Below are 16256 nucleotides of genomic sequence, written 5' to 3' on the forward strand. Positions count from 1 at the left end.
TGGAAAACATGGAGGGATTTGCGTAATTTATGAATTAAAATGGACTCAGCTTTTTAACATATAAAGTGTTATTTTCAAAAATGTGGACGCAACTTAGAAAAATCATGGTTTTCATACCCTTTTCACAGTGCAGTGTTGTTTGGGATTTGCCATTCTGCTTCTCTCACCCATTCTTTGTCTTGGTGTTTCACCCAGGGCCGGGCTCAGCTCCTCTACACACACCAGCAGGGCCACTGACACAGGATAACAGGATAACGCGGTTAGTTGTTGGTGAGACTTTGCTCTGATCTGCCTGTGTTGTCTCTAAGTTTAGCGTCCACAGAGATGCAACTGATGGCTAATGTTAGCCTAACTGCCATCTAAGGCAGATCAAATCCTGACCTTTTATGACCTAATCTCACTTATGTAGATATTTTGGTAAAAGTAACGCAAAAAAAGTGTAATAAGTAACATATTACTCTACACAGACAGCAATATATATTAACTAGTAACAGAAACTTCAGTCAGACTCTAAATGTATCCAATGGAAAAACAGGGAGTCTGGTGGAGCTTTAACAGTCACTAGAAGCACATTCATGTCCATTTATGTCCCTTTGAGAGAGTCATAGGTGGGTACCTGTGTTGCAGCTCGGCTTTATGACAAGAGACTATCAATATAGCTGTAGCCTTGCTATTCAAAGCAGTTAACGTTACTGTTCACAGGTCTTAAATATCTTTTTATACCCTGAATACAACATGGTATCCGCGTGTGTTTTGATTAGCGCCACTGCAGAGGAATATGTCTTGTTGATGCACAGCGTTGTTTTACCACTGAGTGCTTATCAGAAGTGCTAATGCTACCAGCAGCTATGTGTGAGAGGGACAAACTGGAGCTACAGTTAGACTATGTTTTGCTTTTGGCATGGCAGCTGCTACCACAGTCGACGTAATTATTATATCACCATTTAGAAGTCATTGATGTGAATAAAGGTTTTACATTGCGACTCCTGGAATTGATGTGATCAGCTAGGTCTTTTTTTTCCTTGAGAAGACATAACTTTGTTTTGTGGGAAGCACTGCACACACTGGTTGCTGAGAGCACACAAACCTGTCAACAGTCAGGTTTTATTGTAGCCTGTCATCAAGTTACTCATGGAATTAACGTTAATTAGTTACAACCGACATGATCTGCTGCCTGAAACATTATTGTTTTAACCATTGAAAGTGATGGCCAGGAGTGGCTAAAAATGAGAATCTCCTACCTGAATGTTTCATACACTGCTTTTTGTTGGTAAGAGATAATGGAGACAAAGGATTGAATAACACATTTGTTAGTGTGGGAGTTTACAGCATCTGTGTATTTGCCTTTCAGGTGTCAGAACACTGAGTCGTTTGCATCAGGGCTCTTAAATAATCTTCCACTTTCACATCCTCTAATTATCACTTATGCATGCGAGTGAATGTTGCACTGTGGAGCCCTGTGTAAAACAATGGATTTCTAGGATGATACAAAGGTCAGGCACTGACAGAACATGGCAGCCTAGTACCAAAAATAACACTCAAATTTAAACATTGGAATTGTTTTTTAGTTTTCAATTAGCTTGTCATCCTGCAGAGTAATTTAATTTGGCCATCAAGTATGTAAATTACCTGCCATCCTTTGTGGATAGATCATTTTGAGTTAATAATTACACAATTCTGTTGAAATGGAAGCCCAGAAGTTATGTTTTACCCATTAAGCACCAACATGGCAAAACTTTTACACATTTCATTTACAGAAAAGGTTCTGCACCAAGGTTGATGGCAAAAAAACCGAAAATACACTTAACATTTTAATGAATTTATGAATTCACATACTCTCTTCAAGAGTTTTACAGCCCTTGTGCAAGAAAAGGCCTGCCGCATATATACTGCAAGCTCTTATATCAAAATCTGAGTTTGTGATTAACTGCATACTTCAGTCCACCAAACCAAAATATAAAGTATAGCTGCTGCAAAACAGTGAGTCAGGGCCAGGCATTTTGAGGAAGAAAAAGGAGGAGGAGGATAAAAAAAAATAGGAAAAATGAGAAATACCTGAAGGGGCCGTCAGGAGAACTGCCTGAACCATTACTTTAAACTTCTTCTAAATATAAATATTTTAAATAATGGGTCTCTTACCCACAAAAAATAGTTATCAAGACTAATTCTGAAATTTCTGTACTCCTTTGAGACAACATAGAGGTGTCAGCAATTTATTTTTGCAAAGATTAATAGCTCCCTAAGTGACAAACTTGTTTAAATATGCTCTTGTATTTGGTTGATTTTAGTTAAAGCAATGATAGAATTCAGTTTTTTTTTATCTTTTTTTTTTCCCCATGAACCTCACAGATTTATTTAGCAAGAATTTGCAGTAGCTGTTCACAGTACAATTTACGCTAAATAATTCTGATGCACTGTGGACTCAATTTTTTAAAAATCAATTTTTTTTTAAAAATCTAGCTGGATCATTTGTGGAAGACTGTCTGAAGATGGTGTAAAGCGAGTTTGGTGTCAGTTGAGCCAAAATTGTGGGAGGAGACGGGTTTGATTAGTTGTGCAGTTTTTGAGAAATACAGCGATCGGCCTCATAATCCCTGCCACATTTTCTGCTTAATTGGGGCTTCATTTTGTTGAAAGTTGCAAGTTGTAGCATTTCGGATGAATTTGTTTTGACTTTTCAAAGTTTTAAACTTTCGACGGTTGCTGTGGTGCCATCATTAGGACCATTAGCCCCAATTTTTTGTTGAGTAACTTTAACATAGGACAACACCTATGTGCAAAATTTTGTGGTTTTCATGCATGGGATGACAGATTTCATGGCAGGAGGAGGAAGAACATTGACTATATAACACAATAAGGGAAGTAAGACGGGTGCATTTCTTCAGTATGCATTAATTTGCATTTAAATAACTATGTCTTTTGCCCAGACGTTGCTATATAATCTTTGTAATGTGATGCTTGCATAATACTATTTATCTCTTCGAGCGTTCCTCAAATGGCATCCCTGACATGAACCAGGTGTGCGATTTATCAGTTATGAGATAAGGCTATGAGTCATGGCCGAAGATGACAGGTTTTTGTGTTCATCCTCAACAGGCCAGGAACAGAAGGGGAGCTAAATAAAGCTCAGAGATCTCCTAGAATACATGCTCACAGATCACAAAAACAAATACTTTATGGGGAAAAAAAGCCTCCTGCATTATTCATGATTCTTCATGAGCATGTTTTATCAAATTTTACCTTCCCACTGTCACATCAAGTGGAGCGAGACAAATAATGACAAAACACAGTGTATAGGGAGAGACAATGACAAAAAATATTACAATAAAAAACTCCAAAAAACAAGAACAGTGCAACTCTCAGGGGAAGAGCAAAGCAACTTGATCCCTTTGTATCCACTGGACTGATTGTAAAACTGTTGCAGTATTCTGAGAAGGTGTCGCTGGTCTACATATCCTTGTTTATTTACTCTACTTGTGGCTTTCTTCACAGGAAGGAATAGAGATTTGAGGAATGCATGTTTTACATTCTTTCCAGTAACCTTTAATGGCAAAAAGGTAGTTTAAAATGCAGCTGCACTGAGAATGACAGGGTTATAAATACTTTTGGCTTGTGGTTGCAAAAGAAAAAATGCATATTTAAATCAATTTCTCATAAAAGAGAACATAATTAACAGGCAGTCATATGCACTGATTGAGTTCTTTCTCTTTTGTTGAATAGTAGAACTGTGATAAAGGGGAGATAGCATAATTCTACTAAAGCATGAAGTGTGCAAGCAGGGTTATATGTATGTGTTTTTTTGTATTTATGACAGTGAGTGTATATCTGTCTGTGAAGATCTCTATAGGACCCTGTCTGCATAGTAGCACTCTGTACAGTTTGATGTGAGTCCTGCACTGCGAAATACACACTCTGGCCATGCATGTCTTCGCATCTTGCACTTGTTTCCATTTTCCTGAGATAAACTGTACGTTGTGAGGCTGGGGAACTGTCACTGCTCTGCTTAAATTATAATGAAAAAGAGACAAATATATTTGGATGTGGGGAGTAATGTGGCTGGAAATACACAGGGCTATTTTGTTTTCTGTTCATGTTTTTTCTCTTGCTGAGAGGTGAGAAATGAAGGAAAAAGCAACACTGTAACATTGGTCAAACATGTGGCCTCTTAATTAGGTATACCCAGGCTATCTAACTTAGCTTGTGTTGTACTGGACTACATATATTAAGCTGTTTCCAGTGAATTAGTCATCATGTTTAATGGCACTGCGGTGATGAGTTAACTTAAAGTGACAATTATCAGTTTCTGTATCTTCAGGGCTCTAGACTGCACTATTTAGTCACATTTTGCAACCATTAGGCACTAGGGCGGTTTGCAAATACTATTGATACGTGAACTGGAGAGCTGTTGGTTGGTTTGCTAATCAAACTGAACACATTTTAACTTTCTGCTTACAGCTTACTGTTGGCCAGAAGCTTCAACTTCACAGCAAAAACCTCAACATTTTCAGCCGAGATGAGACGAGTGCTTCAAAATAAAACCACCGGTGGTTCTGCTTGGGCTCTTTTAATTGTAACATTACTTAATTTAACTTTATTATAACAATACTCTATATTACTTTTATAAAACACAAATTTATTTAAATTCATTATAACAAATCTTAATTTAATTTTATTGTAACAACACTTTAACTTTATAATGACGGTGCTTTATTTAACTTTATTGTATCTGTATTTCGTTTAATAGTTGCAGTTTTAGTCTAGTCTACAGTAGTGTAAAGGGGATTTCAAAATGTTGAGATACAGTATATATCCTGTACCACATTAAAGCCTGTCATTATTTTTAAGACATATTACCCAGCCCTAATTGGATGTGTTTGTTATTTTTTGCCTGTCCTATTTACATACCCCAGGGGGGCGGATTATTAAAAACACAATATTGTGGTAGTGATGTGCAGGTGAAGGGTGACAGGAAAGGGAGAGAGAGGGTGAGCTACTGGGCGCCCTTTAACTATGACCATAATAAACGTAAAATATCATCTTCACACTTTTGACAGTATCACCTAAAACTGAACATTATGAGCTTTTATAAAGATAGATGTTGTGACAGAGCTGTTGTATTGGACTATACTAGATTTTATTAAAGTGGCCGCTGAGTGTTTTTCAACAGGACATTGACACACCAAAGACACTACTGTCAAATAGATAAGAAATGGCCCATTAGATGCAGGCTAATTTCAAAGTTACAGATATCGTAGAGGTGCGTTTTAAGCTAACCTTTCTGCTTCAGCCATTAGCAACTGATTGGACCATGCCAGACATTGTTTATTGCCTGGCTGGCTCCAAACAGCCAGCGATAGACTCAGGGGTCACTGTGGGTGTTAAAACCTGGGACAGTGATGTAAGCGCCACTATTCTTTGAAATACAGACAATGCTCAATAAATTGTAATTTCTGGAGAGAAGCAGTGCCCTAACACACACGCATAACCCAAACGCTCTTCATCTGTTCTTGCTCTAAGCACCATAGTAGCATAAATCGATGGCCTAAAGCTGCCTGTTAAAGACCTTGGTGGGAATCCAACTTGGCTCCCTCAAAGCGTGCTTTTAAAGTGTGGAGATGCAGGATATCATTTTACTAATGGCCTTTGATTCCTAAATGTGTGGTCTTTTGTGAAGTACCTGGCACAAAAGATGCATACACAGCCTATTGGCATTTTAGAGAGAGCTTGTGAAGTATTCATGAAAATCCGATTTTATATCTAACTGAAGTCAAAAGTAAACTAAGTAGTCAAAAGTGAGTGCACTCATTCATCCTCAGTAAACTCCGCTGCCACTTGTCCCAAGGAGTGTGACAGATGAAGGAATGGGAGGGAGAAGATAGAGGAAAATGAGATGTTTAAAACCCCTCAATAATTGATTTCCATCAGCTGATGGAAGTCCTTCATCCCACTTGAAATAATACATGAAACGTCTGCCACAGACACACCCGTGTCAATTTTTAAAGGTTGCCTCTTTCCCAGTGACTACACTAAATCAATCATTGTCCCAGTCAAATTTGGAAGTTCTTTTTTTATTGCTGTCCCGTATTTCATCCAATCAAAATTATTCACAGATTCCAAGCGTGGAGGGGTTGTCTCGACTGGTTTTCAAAGTCTACTTTGAAGGGGCACACAGGGACAAATTCTTCACAGTGGCATGTGATTCTGAGCAGAGAAGCCCAAATTTTCCCTTTAATTTTTTTTTTCTTTTTACTCCTGTTGAAATATACATCGTGTTGCCTGACAACCCTGAGTGCCTTCTCCTGTCCAAGACTTGAAAGTGCCGTGCACCTCTCTTTTTCTTTGGGTATGTGCCAGATCTAATTCTCTTTTCTCTCTGGAAGTATATTAATACATGCAGGGAAGAATTAGTGACACTCAACTCACACTCTTATTGCAGACTTCAGTCTATCTGGGAAACAGCCTGTATAGATACTAAAGGGTGATTTCTGTTCATGTGTATTAAAATGTCTAAATCTAAACAATTATAGAAGCTATTTTTATATGTATCTTTGACTGCACACGTGTCTGTAGCTTGGATAAATATAGTTGTCATGGCATCTATTAGCACTGTCAATCTTCCTCTATAATCCCATACAAACTTCACTCCTTATTATTCTTAATATTTGTATAGCTTCTTTGCAAATGATGTCATACATTGGTGTCCCACATGGAGGGCAGGCAGACTACCAACACTGCACAAAGGCCTGTGATTTGCGCTGTTTACGGCTTTTCCAGTTGGGCAAATTGGGGAAAAAATGAGGGCCTGAAAATCATAGGACACAAAGAAGAGAAAAAACAAAAACAAAGTGACTGACAAATGGCAAATGTCGATTAAATGTCAGTCATAAATGTTAAAGCATTGTTTTAAACATGCTTCGAGCTGGATGCATTTCCAATGAGCTGTGACAACTTCTCTGTGTTTTTAGCCACAACATGTATTTTTAAAGCTGTTTCACCACACCTGTGGTAACAGTTGAGCTGGTAGGTCAAAGATGTAGCTAACATGAGCTTGTAATGTTAGCCTGACTGTAGTACATCCATGTTACCTTACAGAGTTTAAATAGAGAAGACAGTTATACTCAAGCAACAAAAATTAGGCTTTGTATGCAGTTGGGTCCACGACTGACATGGCATGATAGTTTTTGACCACTCGACTCTTGCATGCTTTCATCAGTTCACCATGTAATCTAAGTAATGTTAGGAGGTCTCATCTTGGTAAAATGTGTGGAGGAGAGAAACTAGTGCAACAAAATGCAGCAAAGACTGCTGCTCCACAAAAGCAAATAATTCATTTCTGAATTAGAAGATATTCCCCATTAGATTGGCATCAAAAAGTTTTTTTCGCTTAGCAGGGCTTCTTGTTGGCCTTGCTGTCCACCAGGCCTGTACAATGACAACTTTACAAAAACCTAACTAACGTGACAGTTAACTGGAGGAGATTGGTAGGTAGCAGAGAATTTACAGTGAGCTGAAGAGGCCCTCCCAAGCTAAACATTGTATGTCATTTCAAGTAAATATCATAAAAAAAAATGTGTAATTAAAGTAAAAGTAGCCTACTAACATATCTGCATCTCAGGTTCACCTGACAGTGCACAACTGATAGCCACGTGGCTTGTATACATGATGTGACAGCGGTGCATACTTAGGGGTTAGACCTTTTCACTGCAGACATTCTGACTTGTCAGAAGAAAAAGCACAGATGTATTTAATAACATTAATGACATGTCAAAATGTCTGCTGTGAAAAGGGTCTGTTCACTGTGGATAGAGTGTCCATTGTAATGTGATAGTTGGACATTGCTATATACAATAAATATAAATATACAATAAATATACAAAAAAAAATATCCACATTCAAACAGTAAGTTCAGCATTAGATTAGTATGAATTTCTTCAACAGCCCAAGTGTCTATCTGTCTCTGTTGGCAGCGTGCCCTGCAGTTTCTCTACATCTTTTACAGGCTGTGAACCTGTCAGTTGGCCACCTCACACCAGCCCTGACAGGTGTTGTCTGTGTCGCCTCACCTTTCTCTCCAGATGACCGCACAAAGCACACACAAGCGCACACAAGCGCACATGAATCACACGCACAGCCTGTGCACAGCTGTCGTGACAAAGGCAGATTTGTTTTTTTTTTTTTTGTTTTTTTTCCCTGCCATACTATGCTTTCCCTGCCAGAGCCAAGGTACTGTTTTCAATTCAACGTGACATGGTGAGCAATTATTTATTTTTTCATACTCAAAATGACACGAGAAAAAAAGAGTCCATGGTAAAATCAATTATGCCGAGTCGTAATGGCCTCTTCCTTATCGGCTGACATCTCTGTTTGTATATAATTGGTTCATGATAGCAGTCTCTTTGGCCAGTAAGGCAGCCCTATCAGGTGCAACATAATTTAGTGCAACACAGAAATGCATTTTAATCCCAGATACATCTCTTGTGCTTTATGATCACACTAAAATCTATAGGGCCATCTGTACTAGATCCCATCATCATGATGTCAGATAATGGATAAATGGATAAATCTGAAATTTCAGTTGAAGGGAGTCCATGTGAGCATGAAGCCAGTGAAGTATAAAGAAGTGTTTAGTGAGGTCTGTCCTACCATCTCTGTCTCAGCACATGTTTTAAGGCTACTTTCCATTCCCATCGCTGTGGCCTCATTTCTATTACCCTATCTGCTCCGCTGGTGAAATGAGAAAATGGAAAAGTGGGAATTGACTATTACAGAACACTGCAATAATTAAAACAGAGGTTCCTTTGGGTTTCACAAAGCAGAGACTTTGTTACACCATACGGGTGTCGGTTTCAGGGAAGAAGTGTTGAGGGCGACCGACTGCGAGCAAGGTCCTTGTCTTACACATTTCGGGATCTCCAGCCGCTACTACTTAAGCCTTCACACCTAAGGCCAACCTGATTAGGCCACCTCTGCCTTGTTTTCATCCACTTTCTCTTTATTAGCTAATTGGCTTAGCTCTCTCAGGGGGCCACAGACACATCGGATCAGCACACCAACCTGTGCTCTGTCTATCTCTGCCTCATTTTCTACCCCCACCCTTTTTTCTCCTCTGTCTCTGCTTCATTAACTGTCTCAAAATCTCACTTTTTCTTTTTCTTTGACGGAGCTGCTTCACTTACTGCTAATAGCAGAGACTCACAAACGAACGCAAAAGGCAGACATTTTTCAGATGCTCCTCTATCTATGAGCACACATATGCATGCACATGTTATATTCACTAAACTTAAAGCAAGTTAATAATTCATGTTGTTTCTTTGCTGCGTTTAGAGCACCCATCTTCTTGTGTTTTTGTCCGTTTTCCCCCGGGGCAGAAACACACGCATGCACACTCAGAATGAAGGGCAAGTTTTACTACTGCTTTGCTGATGCTGGGTGTGGAGTCATAAAAACAAGACAGCATCATCCCTGACTTATCACTGGCAATATAAACATAATAACTCCAGTGGGACGCTGCATTACTCTGTAATTGACCCTTCCTCATCTGCAAAATTGAGCCCATCATTTCCAGCTCATGTGTGGCAAGTCTTTAGTCCGGATGAAAATATGAGGAGGTGCTTGATGCTGTCAGTGTATCAACCTTGACGTTAATTGTAACATTAAAAAAAAGTACAATATGATGAAGAGATTATTATTATCATCGTTAACTTGAGCTTTTTTTTGTTGTCATCAGATATCAGTTAATTTTTTTTATCACCATGTATGGCATGGGCTTATGGAATTACATTTGATGCTAGTTTATAACGTAAGTCAACATTTCAGTACACTTCCCTCCTTTTTGCATAGAGTATATTTATTTGTAGCAGCCTGCAACGCTAAAAACATCTGCTGATTTTTGGGTTTTGGAGCTGGACTGTTCATAAGAAGCGCTGTTGGAATATTTATACCATTTGGTTATTAATTTCACATCACTTTTGGAGTGAAGAGCATACTCTGGGCATAGTCTGATTTTATAGTCTGATTTTAAGAAGGTTAGTGTCTAGTGTACTAGAAGTGAAAAGTGCACAGAAACACTGTTTATCTAAAAGTTTGGCAAAGAAGAAAAAGACTCATAAAGCCTCTGTCTGCGTATTGGAAAAATCTCTGTAGACCACTAAAAAGGGCTCGAGATGGATCTGGATGGACTCTGGTGGTAGTGGTCGGCTCATAGAAACGGTCTGTTTGTGGTTTAGTAACAATAAAAACACTGCTTGCGGTATACCAGTGAGAACCAGCACAGAGGTTTAAAAATAAATTAATTTTGGTAATTCTAATCTCTGTTTACAGTTAGGGAGAGGTTTTGGCCATGCTGAAATAAACAATAGTCACAAACAAATTACCCACACTGGAGGGCCTGTGTGATGTCTGTGTCATAAGCTAATGCCAGTGATCTGAACTTCTTCTTAAAGCTTTGCTGATTAGAACTCCATCATGATTCTATCTATAGCAACAACAGCACATAAAGGAGAGACAACTATAAAAGGCTTTGTGAGTTAAAGAGATGCAAACAAAGAAAACGAAATGCACAGCTGAAAGACTTGCTTGTATGAAATCATCTAAACCCACATAGGCTGGAGATAGAGTTAGACCCTTTGTTTTCACATATTTGCCATGCTGAAGTGCAGACCCAACAGTGGGCAGGACATTATTAGAAAAGGTGTCAATATTTCAAGTAGTTAGATTCACGTAAACATAGTGTCATAGAGTTGCAACAAGGCTAAGTAGGTGACCGTATTTATGTATTCTTGATTAGTCAGGAACCATGCAGATTTTAATTACTAACCACACACAGGCTCCTTTGTGGAGGAAAAAATAGGAGGTAGCCGTAAGGTCTGACTCTACATAAAGGTCATATCTGCAGTGTCATGTAGTCCTGTGGCCATCATTAAGCTTTGGCACATTCAAGCTTTTTTGGGATATAATGTATGGTGGTGATAATGGGCTTCCCACAGTCATGCTCCACCAGGGCCCTTGAGGGAACCATAGGGGACCTATTAGCATAATGAGGAAATGTATATTAATGACTTCTTTGATAAGAGGCTTTACAGTGACAGTAGTGGGGACAATGTCCCTTTTACTGCAAGTATACACTTTAGAAATATGAATGCACCTCCCTTGTAACAATTCTTTGCATTTACTTTTTGGGATGCTTTCCAAGCTCTTGTAGTGCAGTATCGCTGTTTGACTGAATTAACTGAAAAACTTTCATCCCATAAAGTGACCTTTACCTTTTTTGGTTATATGCTGACATTGGCCAGATTACCGCTGTTGTTACTCTACAAGCACATTGGTTGTGCCTGTCCCTAAACCGTTTGAAATTTGGAATGACATCACTTTTCTTGTGCTTCTTTCAGACGCCTTTTACAAGTATATAAACTTTTGAACCTTGACCAAATTGGTGCAGTTTTTTTTCCATAAACATTGGGGAAAGGGCAATAAGCACCTTAGTAATAAATTATTCACAAATTGGAAGAAATTAGTAGAATTATAAAACAGTTTTGAGGGGGAAAAAATAGGGGGGGGTGGGGGGGGGGGGGGACTATATTTCTAATCATCATAACTACATTTTTAAAATTATGTTATGGCCTTTTTAAATTAATTTTCAGGTTCAGGTAAATTTCTTGCACTGTTTTTTTTTTTTTTTTTTTTTTTACAAATGCTTTGCTTTTTTTGGGTCATTTCTGCTTTTGTTGCTCATTGCCTTTCTTTAGTAGCTTAGAAGGGTTAATCAGCAGTATAGTACTCACCTTGAAAGAAAATCATGAGACATTTTCCAGGTACACTTTTTAAAGGACTTAAAATACATCTAAATCATTTTTTTTTTTTTTCTGAAATGCCCAATCATTCATGTTTTAGGTGTGATGAAATGCATATGGACCAGCTGACCCTAAACTTGTACTGCACTGAAATGGATTGCATAAATGACAGTAGTCCTCAAGCTCAAACATAACTATATTTTTTAAGTAAAGACAGTGTGCAGTTGAATTTTTTCTGATATTTTTTAAGAATGTCAGTTTATTATTTCCCTTTTATTGCACAAGCATCCCTAAATTGCATCATGCAAAATCCCATGAGTCCCACACCAAATTGCACTACAGTATGTCATCATTTATTATTAATACATGAGCTTCTCTCATGGTCCTAATATATTTTCAGACTTGTGTGTTGAGTATTGCTGGCGTTGTCTTGGAAGCGGTCCTCATGTCATCCCTGGTGGGATGAAGGATGCTCTAAAATGTTGCATGGTTGTGTAACCATTGGCGTGCCGTGGACTCGTGCTCGCGATGAAAGAATCCCATTGATTCACAGATGAGATTAGCCGAGGATTGTGGTGCTCATGAGGAGCGTGATAAAGCCTGCTGCACATATGCAAAGTTGAACAGAGCATATAGCAGAGGCCTCTGAGGGAGGAGCAAAAGGAGATGCATTGTGTCTTCTCATACACATTTAGTTTAACATGATTTTTTCTTTCTGTGTACATTTCGAGTTTGTGTGCACCAGATAAATGTGCTAAAATGGCAGCATATGCCCACACACTCACCCATCGCCTTTTTGTCCTTGTGTTTGGCAATATTCCCATTTCAGCAGCTTAAGCAGACCCCTCTAGCTCTGTCCTGTTGCCTGCTATTGTGCCGTGCAGCTGGGGTTGTGACAGAGCCCCCCTCAGCAATAAGGGCTAACATGCAAGTGAAGAACAGGCAAAAACCAAGGGCTGTGAGCTGATAGTATGATTCTGCCACTCAGATACTGGCCAACTGCGCCCACACGCCATCTTCTGCCAAGTGCTCCGTTTCTCCACCTCCTCCCCAAGGAGTTACCTGTGAACTGTTTCCTGCACCGCCATGTGCGCCAACTTTTGTACCGAGAGAATATTGCAGATAATATGTGGAAATGTGTCAAGTGTATTTGCAGGCATTCACACCGTAAACATAATGGATACTCATTTGCATACATACAGAAGATATACACTAGTCACAAGGGATGTACCAGCTATATTTAGTAAATTCGAATCCATTCCCGATCCTTTGTTTATTGCACTCTGTAAAAAAAAAAAAAGCAAAATAAAACCCCCCAAAAAACAAACCTGGAACCTTTTTTTAACACAGTGAGTAACAGTGGACTCAGTTAATGATGCCCACACTGACGGAGGGAATTGGGGAGGGTCACTTTGGGTCAAAAGAGGGTCACTATGCCTGTATTTCATCCGTATTTTGCACATGTACTTCAGCTCTAATGTGCTGCTGTTGGCTGTGTTTGATGTTTGTCATGTATAATATTTTATGCGGTATATTTATGCTTTTGATGGAGAGAGGCTGTCCAAATCCTGTCCAAATTTCCTGTCACAACAAATCCACACTGCCTTCTACCACTATAGGGAGACAGTTTAAGCAAAGCTGTGATACAGGCTATATTTTTTCTTTTTGGCTAGAAATTAATGTGTCATACATATCCAATGTGGTTTCACTAATTTTATTATAGGCATACTTTGGTAGTCTGTAAATTTGCATCATGTAAAAATCGGATTTGGACTTGGTATTTGCAGTGTTGTATGAGTTTGAAAAAGATCAGGTGCAAAAGTTCTTTTATGAAGTCTTCCGGACATGTGTCACGCCTGCAGATCAGTATAAAAATAAATACAAGTCCCTCTAGCGTAATCTTTGTGGAGTTCACAATACTGAAGTTAATGTTCCTTGACCAGGTCATTTTTTAGGGCTATTCTGGTGGTCCAGGACAGTGCAACCACTTCATCTTGACTCCTCAAAATATCCTTGATACAAAATCTGTCGCTCCTGCACCAGTAAATACCATTTGGACAGCAAACAAACTTAACTTTTGTATACCTTTACTGCAGATGGCTTCGCATGTAGCTCAGTGTCAACTGCTAGGACCAGGCGGCTGGGCTCTGTATCAAGGCACTTTTGATAACAAAACAGGAACATGTCAATGGAAATCTGTCTGAATAGGTGGGCAGCAGCAGATCAGAGACTGATAAATGTTTGATTTATATAAGACTTGGTTAAATGGATATACCACGGAGGACTGGGTATGCATAGTATGGATTTTTTGTTGCTGATAACTGATGACACCTGCTTCTTATGGCCAGTACCAATAAGATAACTAATTATTTCATATTTTTGCATTTTAAATAATGCATAACCTGTAGTTTATGCTCACATGAGGGTTAGAAAGGCTAACATGTATCGAGAGTGCCTGTAGTAAAACATGGTATAGAGTCAATATAATTATCAAAAGACCATTTCCACTCTCTGTTTTTGCTGAAAACCATCATGCAGAAAAAATCGATGAGATTCCGTGCACACTTATGCTGTCAAATACTGCATACCCCAGTGAAATTTCATACTTCAAATTGAAAGTATGAAGTCCTGTAAAAAGCAGTTACTGCCCAAATCTAATCATCTGATTCTTTATCGGCCTGATATATCACACATGCCTAGGGAGAACCAAAGAAATGAGGCTTTGTGGTGGGCCTCATTTATAAAGGGTAGGGCTGTTGATGCATTCAGGAACATCAGTAGCAGAAGTACCGAGCATGATGTCCAGATATGGATACAGATTTGAGCACTATTTACTCAGTTTTAATCTCTTAAGTCTGGTACGGTCCTTCTGTTAATTAAAGCTTATGAAGATAATTTACGTCTAGACCACAGTTTGGTAGTTGCATCTGAGTTCTTATTCCCAAGATCTCTGTTCAGACAATTCAAGACAAAGCTAGTGTTGTGAGGTGGCACACTGAAAAACAAGAGGAAACACGGATGAATAGAGTTCAGAGTTCAGACAAAGAGTGAGAAAAAGTTAGAGAGAGAGCCATGGAGGGAGTAAAAGTGAGGGAGCTCACTGGGAGAGAGTGTCAGGAGAGCTCTGGTCTTCCCTCCTTCGGAGAGACGCTGATCATAGAGTGCGTGGCTGTTGTGGGATCAAAGGCTTTGTCAGTCAAAGCCCCTTGACTCTGTCTCCGCAGAGCCGACTACAGGTACTCAGGGAGGCATGGACGTGGAATAATTCATGACCGGAGAGGCTAACCCTCAAATGCTCTCTCTGCCCAGAATGAGACAGCGCATCTGGGGTCACAGGTCTCAGAGACTCCCCTTATCAGCCCCCAGGCATGGAGTCGAGAACAGCTGCTGGCTCTGGCTTCTGTTCCTCTCCTGTATTATCTGTTTTAACACACGTTCAGCACAGTACTGTGTTTGGCACAAACACAGTCATGCTGTGAAGTGTTTGTGTGTGGCATAAATGGCATGTTTTGCATGTATATGGGTGGGCAGGTGGGTGGATGCTTGGCATGAGATGTGTTGTTTTTCTGTGTGTGTGTGTTTGATATTTTTAGCTTCTCTACTGATGCTTTATTGAACCAAACAGTTAAATCAAATTCTATTCACAGATCCGAGTTTTAAACAACATATGGTTTGGGCTTGCTGAAAGCGTATATGAATACTATTAAGTCATCTTCTGGCAGTTCTGTTACACAAGGCTGATTAGAAACGCTCAGGCAATCAGCCAGGGTTTACGTGGACTGAATATACATTTACAGGAATCTGAATTAGGATTGATGCATATCATCAGACTTCATTTTTCACTATTGTGGTGAAACACAAGTGAGCCTTCATTCAAATTTAAGGGAAACTGACTCTTGGCCTTGACATACTTTCAGTATGTGGCCACAGCACTATCTGACTGAGGTAAAAAAAAAAAAAGAAAAAAAAGAAGTAATAAGTATTTTAAAAGCTGTGTTGGAATTTGTGTTATTTTAAGTTCTGACACTTAGATTGTGATTTTTACTCAAAGTATATGTTGGTTCCAAATATTGATTATGGGGCTCCTTGATTACTAGTAATTGGAATCAGCCCTCAAAAAATTATATTAACAAAATTATGCTTAACTAAATGTGTGTAAATGGTAGATCGGTGGTGTTTGTGAGTGGATGTGTGAACATATGGTGTTGTATGGTGTCAAATAAAGATAATCCTAACAGAAAGACACAGAAGGCAGAATCCTACAGGCCATGGCAAAGCCAGAGGGCTGACAAGTGTGTCATACATATCTGAGCTCTCAATAGCTGATGTGATTTTGACATTGATAGCTATCATATTTGTGATAGTGCTGTGCTTTCTTGTTTACCTAGTGATGGGATTTCAGTCTCATAAAAACTTGTTGAACCTGATACATGCACAATAGTTGTTGAGTTGATCACTGATGATAAC

The sequence above is a fragment of the Plectropomus leopardus genome, chromosome 23 (assembly GCF_008729295.1).
Source record: "Plectropomus leopardus isolate mb chromosome 23, YSFRI_Pleo_2.0, whole genome shotgun sequence".
Taxonomy (NCBI): Eukaryota; Metazoa; Chordata; class Actinopteri; order Perciformes; family Serranidae; genus Plectropomus; species Plectropomus leopardus.